This window comes from Hibiscus syriacus, unplaced genomic scaffold (genome assembly GCF_006381635.1).
Source record: "Hibiscus syriacus cultivar Baekdansim isolate YM2019G1 unplaced genomic scaffold, ASM638163v2 tig00110500_pilon, whole genome shotgun sequence".
Classification (NCBI taxonomy): Eukaryota; Viridiplantae; Streptophyta; class Magnoliopsida; order Malvales; family Malvaceae; genus Hibiscus; species Hibiscus syriacus.
This window is the reverse complement of record NW_024062762.1, coordinates 741,836-760,203: the sequence shown is the minus strand read 5'-3', so window position 1 is coordinate 760,203 and position 18,368 is coordinate 741,836. Positions and strand designations below refer to the sequence as shown.

The 18,368-nt window shown below is 33.9% G+C and overlaps 2 long non-coding RNA genes across 2 annotated transcripts; one reads left to right on the top strand and one right to left on the bottom strand.

The window, feature by feature from the left end:
- Positions 1 to 25: 25 nt before the first annotated feature.
- LOC120129430 lies at positions 26 to 8,483 on the bottom strand. Its single transcript, XR_005516740.1, has 3 exons — positions 8,471 to 8,483; positions 4,769 to 4,839; positions 26 to 465 (listed from the first exon to the last, which is right to left on the bottom strand). It is a non-coding gene; the product is annotated as an uncharacterized LOC120129430 (long non-coding RNA).
- A 6,218-nt stretch (positions 8,484 to 14,701) lies between these two features.
- Positions 14,702 to 16,596, top strand: LOC120129478. Its single transcript, XR_005516743.1, has 2 exons — positions 14,702 to 15,173; positions 15,855 to 16,596. It is a non-coding gene; the product is annotated as an uncharacterized LOC120129478 (long non-coding RNA).
- Positions 16,597 to 18,368: the final 1,772 nt, after the last annotated feature.

The following is an 18,368-nucleotide window of genomic DNA, read 5'->3' as shown; positions in this document are numbered from 1 at the left end:
TCCAAGGTCTCAGCTTGATTATGAATAATCAGTAAAAAAAAGTGTGAAAATTAGTAAGGTCTTTATTTGAACAAACCTGTTGTACGACCACTGGCATACAATGAGAGAACAGCCTGGATAGCAACATACATGGCAGGTACATTGAAGGTCTCAAACATGATCTGAGTCATCTTTTCTCTATTGGTTTTGGGATTGAGAGGTGCCTCCGTGAGAAGCATAGGATGCTCCTCAGGAGCAACACGAAGCTCATTGTAGAATGTATGATGCCAGATCTTTTCCATATCATCCCAGTTGCTGACAATACATGCTCAATGGGATATTTCAAAGTAATAATACCTCTTTTAGATTGTGCTTCATCTCCTACACAGGCATCTGACCCATCCCAACCATGGCCCCAGTGTGTCGGGGTGGACCGACAATACTGGGAAAAACTGCCCTGGGAGCATCATCACCAGCAAAACCAGCCTGCGTGATAAACATAGTCATATCAACCACAACAAAGTAGCAGAATCTCCATAATGAAATAGGCAATAATGGAGAACACAACTCAGATCTATGAATATGTAACACCCCAATTTAAGGGCTATATTTAAGAAATTATAAAGTGGTGAATTTAATTTGTATTTTTTGAAGAAAGTGGGGATTAAATTATAAAATTTTAAAGTTTGCAGACTGGTTTAAGAAGAATAGGAAATTCAGTGGCTAAACCTATAATTTAACCATTTTTTTATATGTCGAATTATAAACCTCTATCCCGTGCGCAGGTTGCATATTTTTCTCAGTTTTTTTCTTCCGTTGACCCAACTTTCAACTCTGATCTACTCGTCGTCTGACCTCCGATCGACAAGCCGAAACCACCATCGTGTTCGTTGTCGAGCGAGGAACAAAACCCCTCAAACCTTTTGTCGTGAATCGTCGTCATTCGTCGTTAATTTCAGTCGGAAGTATCGTCGGTAATAACTCGATTTCAATTGGTTTTTCGTCGATTCACGACGATCCGAGCATCCGTTTATGACACCTCTCGCACCATCGTGTTCCTTGCATCTTTCCGAGTCTGCCGGTGTCATCCTTGGTCTCCGTCGATGACGGCGCGTGTAGAGGTGAAGCGGTCAAAGTTTCCGATCCGTTGAAATCGAGCTCTCCGCCGTTCAAAAATTTGAACCGAGCTTTGTAAGTATCTCGAAATCGCTTAAAATAATTTTTAGGAATTTTTTCGGGAATTTTCTAATATCAGGGCACTGTTCACGTGCCCCCGCGCGTGGGGAAGTCAAAAGTGACCGGTTTGACCGGTTTTGGAACTATTTTGATCGGTTTGACCTGTCATAACCCGACCCGTTTACCCGACCTGTTGACCCAACCCGACCCGTTGACCCGACCTGACCCGTTGACCCGACCCGTTGACCGTTGACCGGCGTTGACCACTGTTGACCAAAACTTTGATCGGCTTTGACCGGGCATTAAACGACCTTTGACTTTGACCCAGTATACCTATCCTAACATTTTTCGACGTTCCAAATCCGATTCTGCAGTATGTTTTTTAAAATTCGAACCCGAATGCCTCAAAATTTTTCGGTCAAACCCGTTGACTTTGATTTTGACCGAAAATTCCAAATTTTTGAAAAGTTATATTTTATGATTTCGACGTCTTGAATCTGAATCCGAAGTCTATTTTGCCAAATTCGAACCCGGTAAGCTATTTTTCACTGATTTATTACCCGATTCAATCCGTTTATCGCAATTAAGCTCCGTTTCTGATATAATTTATGTTGATATGTATCTGAGGAATTATTGGAAGTTGAATTGAAGATCAAAGGCATTCAAATGGAATTTTATGGTCGATCAGTATTGCACAGAAATCGAGGTAATACATTACTATCTCTTTATGCTTTATGAAATATGATGATATTGGTAAATGCATGAATGAGATAATGTTAGTCACTTTTATGGAGTTGATTAATTTATACACTCGATATGAATGTGGTAGAAATTCAGTATCTGAATACAGATCGAATGATTAATATAAGAGATTGAATGGTTGTTAGAATTAAATTTCAAGTTCTGTGTTTGGTAGTAAAGAAATTAACCTGGATCTGTATTTTATAATTTATTTCATCAAATGTAATATGTTAAAGGTACTTGGATGTGAAATTATGAGAATAATCTGGTAGGGTAAAATTATGAAAATACCCTCATGTTGTAAGATGACAAGAATTGTCCATGGAAGTTGGTTAATAACTCTGAAAATACATATTGATCCGGTAAAAATTATTGATGTGCATAAGAAATGCTAGTTTTGCTTAGGAAATGCGGATAACCAGTTTTTAGTCTTATGAGGGTTTGTGAAAGATACTAGAAATCTGTTAAGGGAATCATTTCAAGATAAGAGAATGTTCGGGAAAAGCATTTGATCATAGGATCTCTAAATTATAATTATTTTCGTTAAGAGGTAATACCAAAAATTATCTGGTTAAGAAATTACGGAAATGCCCTTAAGAGGTATAATAGTCTGAGTTGACTCTGAATGAGAAAATACTTAGAGGATTCGTACTTAACTCGATTAAGTAATGATTTAATTGTTAAGATCCTGACTTAGTGCAGGAAAATTCTTGATATTTCGTTTGTAAAATCTGAGAAGGCACTTGACCCGGAAATATCCGAGCTATGAGTAAATACCTGAAGAACAATTTGTCGGGGGTGTTTTGTTGTCAGAATTGTTCGAAATGACTGAAATAAATGATAAGATTGAAATTAATAGTAAGATCAGACGGAAGGAAAGGATTAAAGTGCACTGAATCTGTAAAATGACCAAAAATACCCCTGTAATGGAAATAACCCAAGAATATCACCAAGCTCAGAAATGATTGGATATGCTTGAGCTCTATAATGATTGGAATAAACTGAACACCAAAATGACCAAAATACCCTTATGGCCTATACTAAGGAAATGTCTTGGGTTAATTAAGGAACCCAAATAAACATGGATGTGGTACTGCTCTTAAAAGTTACATATCACATATTAAGCCGAGCAACCAATGCTAGTGTTATATCAGTACCTGAACGACATAGATGTCACTTGAATGCGTGTTTGTATTCTCAAATTTGGCTCGATGATAATTTTGGAAGTATTTAGCTCAGCTCAACTCTAGATCGCATTCAACAGTAAGAATTTGATATTTGTTAGACAAATCAACCACGAAGACCAAATTTGAATTAAACGAAAGTACAGTATGTATCCGAAATTCAAAAACGTCTGGATTACCCTAAAACCCCCCGAATATTACTAGAATGGACATGACTGCTAAATGAATTAGGTAACCTCAATGAATGAGGATTTAGTAAGTGATTTGGATAAGTCTGGAAACTCTGATGAGTTTACATAGTGTGCAATTACGATGGTTTATGATTAAAATAATCAAGTACGTCAGTATTACATGATATTGTGGAAGCGTGGAAATGAAATGAAGACATTGGAAGATCTATTCAGCGATGATTTTGAAAATGACTGATGGACAAGAATTTGTGGTATTTAAGAGTAAATACCATGGAAGAACAATGAATTGATCAATCGACAAGCATTAGTTTTGGGAGCTATTCATCTAAGAGTTGTTTGATAATCTGATCAATCGACATAGATTGTAAATGTCCTGAACCTTCATTTCTTCCTTACCAGCTCAAGTCATATTCTGAATAATTAATAATTTTGTCAGTTATTGAACTCTTCCAACAGTGATTCTGAATTCCGATATTCTATCGGTATACTGAAGATCTATGTTCCTATACCTGTTAAGATTATCCAGTACCTCTGAATAATTTCTGTAAACTCTAGTGTGTTCCCTAATCACCTGGATATTTTACCTGATTTCCGATTTGATTTCTATTATAATACCTGACCTGGATTCTGATCGGATACTTGACCTGGATTCTGATTGAATACTTGACCTGGATTTTGATCTGATACTTGACTTGGATTATGTTATGATTTTTTTTATATATCCGTTTACGGAAGGAACATGTTTTACTTGGGGGGTAATGTTGGAGGAAGTATACCTGGAGGCTCCTCGGCTGTGTGCTCAGGGCCTTACTTACCGGCTCCTCGGCTGTGTGCTCAGGGCCTACTGGACTTGATGGTGGGTATATGGTTCTGGGGAACCTACACATTTTGGACTTGACGGATGAGGGTATATATATATATGTTTTAAAAAGATCTGAAAAGTTACATGATTTTTGAGAACACACTAGAAAACCTGTTCTGATCTCCTGGACCTAGACATCCGAAATATTTTCATCTGAAATGAATACTATTTGTTACTACATACGATATCAATGGACCTCAGCTCAACATAAAGATCTGTAAATATCTGAACCAATAAAGAAAACATGTTTTATCTGTATCTGCACGTTCTTCAGCATCATCTGGTAGATCTGTATTATTGAGCTTTCCGAAGCTCACTCTATTACTCACAATTGCAGGTTAAAAGAATTGTACCAGTGCAGTTATCGACATCAGTAAAGGAATTCTTCCGGCGATGTTTCCAGAGAATGATACATTTGATTAGGGGGCATGTAATTGTATTTTGTTTTATATACGAGTCTGAAAATCTGTTTTATTTTTAAATAGTGACAAATGATTTTATAAGTTTACATGTTCTGATAAAAAGTTTTAAATTTTCCGCTATTTTTACAGTGAGTCGCTTCGGTGGCCCTAATGTGACTTCCCGGATCGGATCAGGTTACCTGTATCAGTCTGGGGATTACAGAATCAACTGACTTTCACCATTCCGGTTCCATTGTCCCAGACGAGGGGTTGAATATCCTCAGTATCGGCCATCTTTTCCAATACTACAAAAATAACTGAGATAGTGAGTATAACAAAATAATTTGTCAACCGGGAATCTAAGGCCCTTCAAATAATCTAAACAATTAAAAATTAAAGTCTTCAGCAAATCAAGTCATGTTTTCTCTTTTAAAAAAGAGCCAGAGACGCTTACGCCCGCATTCATCTCTTCAAATACAGAAAATACACCGCAGTTGCGCAACCAAGTACAATCAATTGAAATGGTAGGCAACATTCATTTCAGGAGCATATAAGCGAGCTATACTCTATGACTCGATGAACAACATATTGAAACAAAGATCAAGATTAGAGCCTTTTCTTACGCTAAAGCTTTGGAGAAGCATTAAATTCACAGAATAAAAGCATTAATCTATAATAAAGAAAAAATAGGAAGATCAATTTCAAAATAAAGTAAAAAAAAAGTTCTCACGAGAACTATAGAAAGCAGATCAAGCTAACTAGAAAAGTAAAAATCCAGATCCAAAGAGAAGCAGATTAAGCTAACTCTAAGTCTATAAAAGCCTTTAGAATTCTAGATCTCAATTCCACCATCGTGAAAACATCAGAATCCACAGATCAGTGTACTTGAAAGTAAAATGAAAGGAAAGATAGCAGATTTATCTGGATAAGAAAATGAGGATGTTCAGATAAGAAGAAGAAGGAGCACGTAAACCACGACGCTTTTATCTTTTTTTTTCCTCTCCGCTTCCTATTGAAGTGGTAGTGCAGACCCAAATGTATATAGGGATGGCAACGGGCTGGGTTCGGGCCAGATATTGATTCCCGTTTCCGTCTCCGTTTAAAAAATCTGTACCCGTTTCCGCTTAAAAAATCGTTGGGATTTAAACGGGGATTCCCATCGGGTAATCGCAGAAAACCGCGGGGAAACGGGTATCCCCGTTTAGCTATAAACGGTTATTTAAACGGGTATCGGACCGGGTATCGGGCCGGGTATATATATATATATATTTAAATTAAATATATAAATATTATATATATTTAATTTAAATTAAATTTATTAATATTATATATATATATAATAATTATTTTTAATATTTATCAGGCCGGGTATCGGGTCCGGTAATCGGGGCGGGGATTACCAAACCCATCCCCGTCCCCGTCCCCATTTAGCATAAATGGTTTTTCCCTGTTCCCGTCCCCGTTTAGCATAAATGGTTTTTCTTCGTCCCCGTTTAATTCGGTTTTTGGTTTTTCCCGTTAGGTTCGGATTTTTTTACCATCCCTAAATGTATAGAGGGATTGAAAAGAAAGGAAGGCGATATTTATCTTAACACATGAGTGGCAAATGCGTCATTCGGATTGAGTTTACAAAACAACAAAACCATATTTTCATATGCAATGGGGTAAGGGAAGTTAGGATAGTAGGTTGACCCCAACGTCAGGTTGAGAGCAGCTTCTGTAGAAGACTTTCAACAGTCAGAAAATTAAAAAATAAATATAAAATACAATGCATGTATAAATAAATAAATAAATACATAGTTGAACAGTCTTCATATGCAGTCTACATATGCGCGTCTATAATGGGAAGTAATCCCTGCAAATAAATCCCTGCGTAAAAATCTCTGCATATAGATAGAAACGTAAGTCCATGCTAAATTTAAAAAGAGTCTAGATTATATTCAGTTTAATTTTGTTTGAATTTAATTGGATTTCCTTCAAATCTAGTTTGGGTGTACGGTAGCTCGGGTCGGGTCAATTTTTGGGTCGGGTGATTATCGAATAAGTTGTTTTTTCAGTTCGGATCAATATCATATCGATTTATTTTTAGGTTGGGTCAATATCGGATTGGGTCAATATCGAATCGATTGATTTTCAGTTTGGGTCAACCTTTAGATAATGTCAATTCGGGTTGAATTGGTTATAAGTTTAATCAAATATATATAAAATTATTGATATATTCTAAAAAAAAATCTCTTCTTATTTGTTAATATTTTCATTTAGTCTTAATTTCAATTCTCAATCGTTCAATATTTTGAATTAAATCATCATTTAGAGATGATAAATCGATAATTTGACACAAATACGATCCTATAATGCGTGTTAGAGTTTGTTATCAAAATTTTATATTGGTCTTGTATGGAAAATTTATCTATTTGATAAAGAAATAATATTTTTATTAAAAAATTATTTTCAATTATAAATTTAATATTTTCATTAAATTTTTTTAAAAAAATTACATAATTTTATTTGTTAAGTTTTAGACGTAATATAAATAAACTATATATTATTTTTATTACAAATCTAATATTATTTTCTTTGTTTTAATTGTTTTCTATTAATTTTATTATAAATCTAATATTTTTATTACAAGCAAGATAAGTAAACTTTATTTGTTTCCTTTTTCAATCTTACAATAATGTTCTTACTTTTATATTCCTTTTATGTAATAACATAAGACATAAGTAAACTTTCTATTATTTTTATTATAAATCTAATATTTTTATTAGGCTTAAGGGTCACATTTATCCTTGTAATAGACCAAATTTATCATTTTTGTCCATATTATATTTTCGCATCAATTTAGGCCTTAAAGTTGTTTAAATGAATCATTTTATACATTATCCCTAACTTAAAACTTTAAATTATAAACCTTGAATTAGAATTTAGGGTCTAGAGGATATGTGATTATGGTTTAAGATTTAAGGTTTTAAGTTAAGGACATGGTATAGAATGATACAATTGAGCAACTTCAATGGTTAAAATGATGTGAAAATACGATTAAGGTGAAAGTGATAAATTAGGTCTACTATAGGGGTAAAAGCTACTATTTTGCCTTTTTATTACAAGTAAGATAAATAAACTTTATTTGTTATTGTTTTCAATTTTACAATAAGATTCTTACTTTTATTTCGGATTAATTTTCGTTCGAATTTCTTTCAGGTTTGGTTGCTTTCAGATCGGGTTAAAATTCGATTTGGATTTATTTTGGTTTGGGTTAATTTCGATTCAGGTTGCTATCAATTCAAGTCAATTTCAGTTTGAGTTGCATTCAGTCCGGGTTAATTTCGGTTTGAGTTGCTTTTAGTTCAAGTTGCATTCGATTTTGCTAAATTTTGGATCGGGTATCAAATCAAATTTGATTATCATGTTCTGGTTAATATCGAGTATTGGGTCGAGTAATCGAATTTGAGTCAAGTTTACCGGGTCTACACATGCATATCATAAAATAAATAAATATATCGTTTAGAAAATTTTGACTACTGTAAAAATATTTTAAAGATGTTTTTGGTGATTTTTTTCTTAATTTTTCATCATAAATATTTTAAATAATAAAATTTTTTAAAATAAAAAATTTTAGTAGAACAAATAGTGTATATATTTTTTAAAAATTTATATGATTATATTACAATTTCTTTTAAGTAATGGATTTTTACGAAAATAATTGATCGCGTGTAAATGTGTGTGTTGTGGCAGGTAAATCTATGTAAGTATACACAATCGATGCAAGTAATATAGTAGTGAGTGAGTATCGTCTCCACAAGGATTGAAGGGCTTTTAAAAGATTGCTACAACTAGGAATATGTGTCATTAACTAATCCTAAGTATCTAAATCTAATGATATAAACAAGGAAAATATGCAGTGACAAATGGTATGAACATATGGAAAAAGTTTACCGAGACAAGAAAAATGTGAAGTAAATTAAGCAGATAAAATTTTGTCGTAGCAAGAAAAATATGCGATAGTAAATAAACAAAAGTTACTAAGGCTAAAGTTGTCAAAAGTCTGCAAATAGACTGACAACCTCACACAATCAGACTTTTAATAGAGCACTTGGGCTGGATTTACTACGGCGAGAAATTATTCTATGTCTAAGAGTACACTATGTCTATATTCCCGACAGGATGTACTAAAGTGTTCCTAAGAGTATCTCTAACACAGAACCTGACAGACTATTGCTACGACAATACTACTCAGCGTAAACTACAACCATTGGTTTGTCGAATTGTTGTTGCGATAATACCCTTCAGCGTAAAATATAGTGCTACCCTATCTACTCAAGCATTTATCCTTCTTAGTCGAATGAAACCCTCTCCTTATCTCTAAGGTTGATTAGAACCTCACCATCCTGGATCAGATCCCTTGTTCACGTAAATCTAACCTAACTCTTTCGAATATTAGGTATTAACTCCTAGAAAATGAAAATATTTCAAAAGATCTTACAAATACTAGGAATGTTTTTCCAAGGCACCATACAATATTTCAAAAGCTCTTATAGTGTGAAGGCAAAAGATTAAAACAATGAACAAAACAACATTTAACAAAAGCATACTTAATCATTCATTAACAGTAAAATAAAGTATCGTCCAAGCATTTCCAACAACAAATAAAACAGTTTATGACGTGGTTAATTTCATTAATATTGAAATTAAGGAAAAATTGGTTGAAGCTGTCTGAAAATGATCGCAGGATGACATTAGTGGTCAATTCATCATTGAGTTGAAATCCCAACTTATCTAACGTTTGGATATATCCTATTATCTTGATAATGTGAGCTCCTACAGGAGATCCTTCACTTATTTTACTTTGAAATAGATATTTAGAGTCATCATTATAATTCCTTGATATTTTGAATCATCTCATATGTAACCATGTCCTCATGTTACTTTTGAAGCTCAGGGGTCATGGTGGCAAGCATAAGATATCCCACATCTAACTTGTTATCCATGTGTTTCTTAAACTTGTCTTTGTCAGCTCTAGGATCATTAGCTGTTGGTTTATCAGGAACGAGTTCTTCAATGACATATTCATTCATTTCCTGTTTAAGAACAATTCTCAAATTATAGAACCAGTCAAAGAAGTTTAAGCCATTAAGCTTATTCTTTTAAGGATCGATCGCAATGAAAATGTGTTGTTTTCCATTAAGTTTACAACAACGAAAATATACAATGTAAGTTTACCAAGTTTAAAATTTATAATATATAACTTTATTAATAAACTACTCCCACTATTTTAACTTTTCAAAAGTTTTTCTAGTGAGTAAGGATCCATATTTCACCCCTTCTCAAGTCAGCTTTGGCTCTTCTCTTGGGAGAATGATTATTTAAGTAAGAAACACTACTAATTACACCTTATGTAATTTCATCATTTGATGAATAACTCTTGTTTAAATTATCATATGATTTATCAAATGCCTAGCCTCTAGGTTTCTAATCCGCGAAATCCACATGAATTCTTTGAGGTCTTAACGAGGTTAAATATTGGATAGTTATATTAACTTCGGTTTAAATAGTGATTTTCAAGGTGGTCTCATCATTTAACTCATTTTGTTATTATCAATTTTAGGCCCTTATTGATATTATCAACTTATTAGCATGCTAATATGCCATTTGTTGCATCACATACATGATAGATATAAAAAAATAAATAAAATGCAATGGTTATAGCCCAAAAACAAACTAAAAGTGGCCCATCCCAAGCCAATGGAAGAACTAATAACTAAAGCAAAGACTCATTATCGAAAATCTTCTCGCTTTAATTGACCAAACTTTTTGTTTCTTCAAATCTTCATAATATTACAACTTTAGAAACTCGTTTTACATACCAGTGAGTGAGATGAGAAGAGGAATGCAACAGAAGTATAGAAAGGCATGACATGCATGTCGTATTTATAAAATTACAACTATTGTAAAATAACGGGCTATAATCAAGCATGTCAAACACCATGCATATTAAACATATCATACATATTTCATTACAAATTTATTAATAATTACGGATATGGGCCTACAACATTTGTTGCTAATGAAGGGGTCAAGAGGTGAAGCCTCTTGCAGGATCCAAGGGTGAAGCCCTCAACGAGTGTCGGCCGCGCAGAGGGGATGTTGGTGGGATTTTTTGAAAAATAGTACTCATTTTTCTATGGGAAAACCTCATGATTTGATAAATTTTATCAATAGAATTGTGTTTTTTGGGATTTTCAATCCCGAAATTGTTCCTCTGCAAGAAGAAATTTGTTATCACATAGCCACTGTTCATCATGTTAACAATTAACATAAGAACATCAAAATCATACAACAATAAATATATAACGTTTAATCAACGATTGTAATAACTTGTTTAACCAGATTAATATATTAATCGCGATAGCCATTGAATCGAACGCATACGTATTACATACTCTTCGAAAACAATAAATCAACAATGAATCTCACACATATCGCATCAACCAAGTATTTAACTCGATTCTAGATCGTACAAGTGGCTTTGATACCACTGTTGGGACCACTGATACACCCTATGGCATGTAGAAAAATAATCTAACGGTCTCAACAGTGATCCATGTATGAAAAACGAAATCTAGGGGAAGAGATACAAAATTTCACAAAAATCAAGACAACAGCAGTCACGAGTAGTTCGAATCACAAGTCTCCATAAAACAATCTCGACCTCTACTCAGTTCATCTGGTTGAGAGTACTTAAGTGCAATTTCTTTTTGACACGATCCAAACTAGCTCAACTTCCTTCATGACTTGATTATTCCATGGACGTTTTTTATTGCCATTCCTAAGGGAGTTCTCCCTTATCCTATCTCATGTTATATCCTTAATGCATTTTATTCCATCATGGGCATGCACTTACATGTTAGCTATCATATTATTATCTTATGCTTAGATGATCATTCTATTTATAACATTGAAATATATGCTATGATTACATATCATTTCTTAGGATATTACTATTACATGTTTCCATTCATCATTTATTATGAACACCATGCTAAATGATATTCGTTGCACAATATCAGCATGTTAGGATAAGTTTTGCATATCATTCATGTTTTTCATTCATGCATATTAATTAATTCACGTTAAGTTTGCATGGGCATCATATAGCATACTTATCATCACCACGTGCATCTTGTTATTTTCAATTAAATTGGTTTGCATTAGCATTTATAATATTAGCATTCATGCATTCGTGTAACTTATTGCTTTTATCGTAACACTCATAATTTTCACGTGTTATTCTGCTTTCATATATCATTTGTGCCGTGCATTTGCAATCATCTTTGCATATTTTAATAAGCATACATATCATTCATTTAGCTCATTTAAGTACTTAGGTTTTCACGTGCTGTTTAATAAAGAACATTGAAACAAAGGTTCACAAAGCACAAGGACATATATGGCAGCAGGAATATTGTTTATAACAGCCCACTATCATTATAATACTTGTTATTCTTGCACATGTAGGAACAATGAGCATAAGCCCCATGATGGACGGTTTAGTGGAGCATTTCCAAGACATTTCCAGCTCATAGAACACGTCAATAAGGGTTATTAGAATATGGCACTTGTTTGGCAGCATGTTGAAGCACTTGAGGAGATATATCCAGATTATAACACAACAGTATGGTTAATGGAGCATGAAGGGCAACTTGTTGAGCATTAAGGGAACAAAGAACAACTCACCAAACCATTCAGCAAATTATGGCAGAACGTGGGCACTAAGAGTTGTTTAAATTCGGTTGAAAGTGAACCATATACTCCAACTTTTGTCTTTGATAAATAATTCCCACTTAATCAAGCATGAGATGAGGACAAAGTCACGCCACTAGCTGCTGCAAATCATATATATACAATTGCACTAAGGGAACAACCCATGTGCATGGAAGATTGCTTGTCTCCACTTGGTTTTGTCTACACTACACATCCCTTGAAGGAAATTCGGCCAAAGCACTTCTCTCCCTACCACTGACCGAATATATGCATGAAATTGTGCTCAAAATTATGTACCAAAGCTAGACACCTCAACACGCACCATTCAGCCAAAATTCAGCCATACATTTCAAGTCCTATAAAAATAGTCTTTCATATTACATTGTAAGATAACATTGAATTTGAATTAAACTTGAGAGTTTTCTCTTATTGAGTCCTTTGTGACTTTTATCGACTTATCAAGTAACTTGTTACTTGTGGCGTCATTCATTTTCACCTTGATACTTGTGGTTCCTATCACTTTATAGATAGCGGGTCAAAGTCCTATTTACCATCCCTTATAACAATTTGTAAGGATGGGTCTTTGCTCTTTATAGCACTGGTTCTTCCTTGGTTATTCTAAGATACTATCCATTCCTTGTTTACCACCTCTTATTGAAGCAATATAAAGTCTCGGTCTTTGTTCTTTAACATTGGTTCTTCTTTGAGTCTTCCTTAAGATATTACCATTTTCACCATTCCATTATCTCGTTAACCATATCTCATCCACAACCAAACGTCTTCTGCTACCATCCCTATACCGACCATTTTACCATCACGTTTATCACTTTTAACCATCCATTTACACCGTTATCTTATGCAGGTTGTTTTGTTTCCTTCCTAGATCCATAATCAATCGATAAGGTAGAAACGCCTTACATCAAGCGATAATCAGAGATTTGGTGGAAGAAGCAATGTACAATAAAAAAATACAAAAAAAGGACAAGTGAATTACAAGTGCAAAAGAAATTCGAAAATCAGCAAAAGAAGATTAAAATACTCAACAACAAGATTGATCACCAAGCCACTCAAGTAAGCCTTGATTGATTGTGGTGATAGAAAGGTTGTGAAGTAACTTTGTGCAAGTTACCCTTCTTATTATTTCTTTCTATTTTTAATCCACCCTTTTCAATATTATTAGTTTTTCCATTGCTACTAACCCTTTTTGCAGCCGACGCACATCAGGTAAAATTTACTTGATATTGTTTTTGAGTAAAGTCATCTTAGGACTTGAAATAAAGAGAATTGAGCGGAAAAAGGCTAATCGAGTGTGTAATATCAGAAGGGGAATTGCAAAAGCCAAATTATATTCCCGAGTGCAGACATGAGCGGATTGAGTGACATTCAAGTTTCCTTGGAGTGAACGCGTGAGGCTTTATGAGAGCATTATTTGGTAAGGTCCTTTACACATTTCATTTTTTTCTTTCTTATTTTGCTAACATGTCTTTTCCATCAAATATCTTTTTACTCAAAAGGAATTTGAACATTCAAAGCCAAGAAGATGAACAAAGAGATAATATCTTCCATACAAAATGTCACGTGGGAGATAAATTTATTATAGTAATCATTGATGGAGGTAGTTGTACAAATATAGCAAGCACTTACATGGTAGAAAAGTTGGGCCTAAAGACTTCCAAACATCCTCAACCTTACAAACTTCAGTGGTTCAATGACGTAAGGGAAGCCAAGGTAATCGAGCAAGTTATTATCCCTTTCTCAATTGAAAAATACAATGATGAAGTTCTTTGTGACGTGGTACCCATGAATGCAAGCCATATGATATTGGGACGTCCTTGGCAATTTGACAAGAATGCTACTTATGATGGATTTTCCAACAAGTATTCTTTCCAACATCAAGGAAAGAAGATCATATTGGCGCCTATGCTTCCAAATCAAGTCCAAGAATGCCAAGAGGTCCTTAAATCACACATAGAAGAATGGAAGACAACTAAAGTCATGACGAAAGCTGAAAAATAAGTCTTCCAAGAGAAACAAGTTGAACAACTGGAAAATTAGATTGATATGACAAAAGTTAGAATTGATGAGTGTAGAGAAGAGAAACAAAGTGAAGAACATGTTTTAACTATCCTTTCTCTTTCATCTATTCTTCCTATTGTTTTGCAGGAAAATCCAAGAGATGTATCTTCTCGGGAGGATAATTCAAGAATCATGAATTATGGAGGACTAAAGGATGTGACCTTTAAAGAACCAATAGGCGTGACTCTTTGTGATTCAAAAGACATGTCTCTTGATGTTTTGAGGGTTATACCATTGAAGTTCCAAATAAGGACGTCACTTGAAGTGCCAAGGAATGGAATCATTGATATCCCAAGTGCATTGCCAATTATTAAAAGAATTCAGCGACCAACTCCAATTAAACATCCACCTTGGTTTGCTATTTCCATTCATCTTGTTTATAGTTTTTCATTTACTAACTCTGCTTCATTTTATAGCAAATTGATTTATGTAAATGGTGTTATTCTAACAATCTATGATGGCAAGATCATTTGTCATTTTAAGTTTGATTGGTACATAAAAATCGTCCAACACAATGGCGATCAGAAGTCAAAATTCTTTACCAACCATCATGATGATTCAAGGAGACATGAAGTTACCATAATTGAAGCCAAGAGGTTGAACATTTCGTGTGAATCATCTATTGGAGAAGAGCATGAGGATTCAATCCTTCATACACCAAGAAAGTCCCCCAATGAGAAACTACTTCGATTTGAGGACAAATCGCTCTAAAGAATGGAAGGATGACACGTTCCAAACTAGCTCAAACTTCCTTCATGACTTGATTATTCCATGGACGTTTTTCATTGCCCTTCCTAAGGAGGTTCTCCCTTATCTTATCTCATGTTATATCCTTAATGCATTTTATTCCATCATGAGCATACACTTACATGTTATCTATCATATTATTATTCTATGCTAAGATGATCATGCTATTCATAACATTGAAATATATGCTATGGTTACATATCATTTCTTATGATATTACTATTACATGTTTCCATTTATCATTTATTATGAATACCATGCTAAATGATATTCGTTGCACAATATAAGTATGTTAGGATAAGTTTTGCATATCATTCATGTTTTTCATACATGCATATTAATTATTTCACGTTAAGTTTGCATGGGCATCATATAGCATACTTATCATCACCACGTGCATCTTTTTATTTTCAATTAAATTGGTTTGCATTAGCATTTATAATATTAGCATTCATGCATTCGTGTAACTTATTGCTTTTATCTTAACACTCATAATTTTCACGTGTTATTCTGCATTCATATATCATTTGTGCCGTGCATTTGCATTCATCTTTGCATATTTTAATAAGCATACATATAATTCATTTAGCTCATTTAAGTACTTAGGTTTTCACGTGCTGTTTAATAAAGAACATTGAAACAAAGGTTCACAAAGCACAAGGACATACATGGTAGCAAGAATATTGTTTATAACAGCCCACTATCATTATAATACTTGTTATTCTTGCACATGTAGGAACAATGAGCATAAGCCCCATGATGGACGGTTTAGTGGAGCATTTCCAAGACATTTTCAGCTCATAGAACACGTCAAAAAGGGTTATTAGAATATGGCACTTGTTTGGCAGCATGTTGAAGCACTTGAGGAGATATATCCAGATTATAACACGACAGTATGGTTAATGGAGCATGAAGGGAAACTTGTTGAGCATTAAGGGAACAAGAACAACTCACCAAACCATTCAGCAAATTATGGCAGAACGTGGGCACTAAGAGTTGTTTAAATTCGGTTGAAAGTGAACCATATCCACCAACTTTTGTCTTTGATAAATAATCCCCACTTAATCAAGCATGAGATGAGGACAAAGTCACGCCACTAGCTGCTGCAAATTATATATATATAATTGCACTATGGGAACAACCCATGTGCATGGAAGATTGCTTGTCTCCACTTGGTTTTGTCTACACTACACATTCCTTGAAGGAAATTCTGCCAAAGCACTTCTCTCCCTACCATTGACCGAATATATGCATGAAAATGTGCTAAAAATTATGATTAAATTATGTGCCAAAGCTAGAAACCTCAACACGCACTATTCGGCCAAAAATACATTAGAACCTTCGGCCATGCATATTGTAAAATTCAGCCATGCATATTGTAAAATTCAGCCATGCATTTCAAGTCCTATAAAGTGGACTTTCATATTACATTGTAAGATAACATTTGAATTTGAATTAAACTTGATATTTTTCTCTTATTGAGTCCTTTGTGAATTTTATCGACTTATCAAGTAACTTGTTACTTATGGCGTCATTCGTTTTCACCTTGATACTTGTGGTTCATATCTCTTTATAGATAGCGGGTCAAAGTCCTATTTACCATCCCTTATAACGATTTGTAAGACTGGGTCTTTGCTCTTTATAGCCCTGGTTCTTCCTTGGTTATTCTAAGATACTATCCATTTCTTGTTTACCATCCCTTATTGAAGCAATATAAAGTATGGGTCTTTGTTCTTTAACATTGGTTCTTCTTTGAGTCTTCCTTAAGATACTACCATTTTCACCATTCCATTATCTTGTTAACCATATCATATCCACAACCAAACGTCTTCCACTACCATCCCTAAACCGACCATTTTACCATCACATTTATCACTTTTAACCATCCATTTACACCGTTATCTTATGCAGGTTGTTTTGCTTCCTTCCTAGATCCACAATCAATCGATAAGATAGAAACGCCTTACATCACTTTTTCTCAAAACTGTTTTGAGAAATTTCATTCAAGATGATTAAGCGGCTACTAGACCAATATGTTCTATTTATAATGTGTTTCCCTAACCCTTAGGGTTTTATTTTGAATTTAATAAAAGGAATATAATTACCCTAATTATATTCTATAATAAAATTCAACACTTTTATATATAATTAAAATTACACACATGTAACGTCCCAAATCTCGGGTAAATAGTTTGGGTCAACCCGATACCCCTGAGTTGAGCCCAATTGACCTTTTAAAATAGTTGGGACCAAATTAAGTTGGAATTGGGCTTAATTTGGGCCCAAGAGTTTAAGGTTTGAGATGATTTTACTAGGAGTTAAATGAAGTGGAACCAAAACTGCAATATTCCTATGACTTGAATTAAAATATGAAAACCCCTTTTATTTTAAGTTATCTCATGTGAAAAATCATTTCCCATTAGCTTACCAAACACTCTTCCTCTTCTATTCTTCTCTTCTTCATCATCTTCTTCTCTAAGGATAGTGCAAAGGTGAAAGCTATAAGAGTTTCAAGCTTGGATTGTTTTAGCAAAGGTAAGAATATTAACCTCTATCCTCCAAGCTACAATTTAAGCCCCATATCTCAAGTGTTGGTGGTGGTTTCATAAAATGTGTTTTTCGAAGGTTTAAGATATTTGAGTGATCCAAGTTAGTTTTTAGTGAATTTCAGTTATTTAGAGTGTTCTTAACTCTAATATAACCCCTAGATAGGTTAATAATTCATCTTATTACTTTAATTTAGAAAATGAAGTGGGGGAATGCTCTTAAGCTAGGGGAAAAGAGAAATTAACCATTGGTTGATTTTGAGAGAAGTTCCAATAGCTAGAATCACCAGGTAACACATTTACAATTTTTTCATACCAATTATGAGTCTTTAGAATGTATTCAATCTAGAAACTTAAGTTGGGAAGTATGTATGATCATCAATGGTAGATTCTAGCCTTTGATGTAATTTAACTTGTTTAAACCCTTTTATGATCCATTCTTTCATATATAAACTTATAATAATCATTTGGACATATTAGGATAGTTTTATAAAGGTTTTGAAGTGTATTAACATGCAAAAATTTCAAGTTACAGAAGAGGTTTCGAAACCCGCTCTAAATGGTTTCAAAACCATTTATCCATAATATAAATTTTCTTAGAGGTTTTGAAACCCCTATGGGAGGTTTCGAAACCCCCTGCTTGAACCTCAAAATAAATGTTGAGGTTTTTAAACCCTCTTATGTTTCTTTCGAAACCCTTTCTT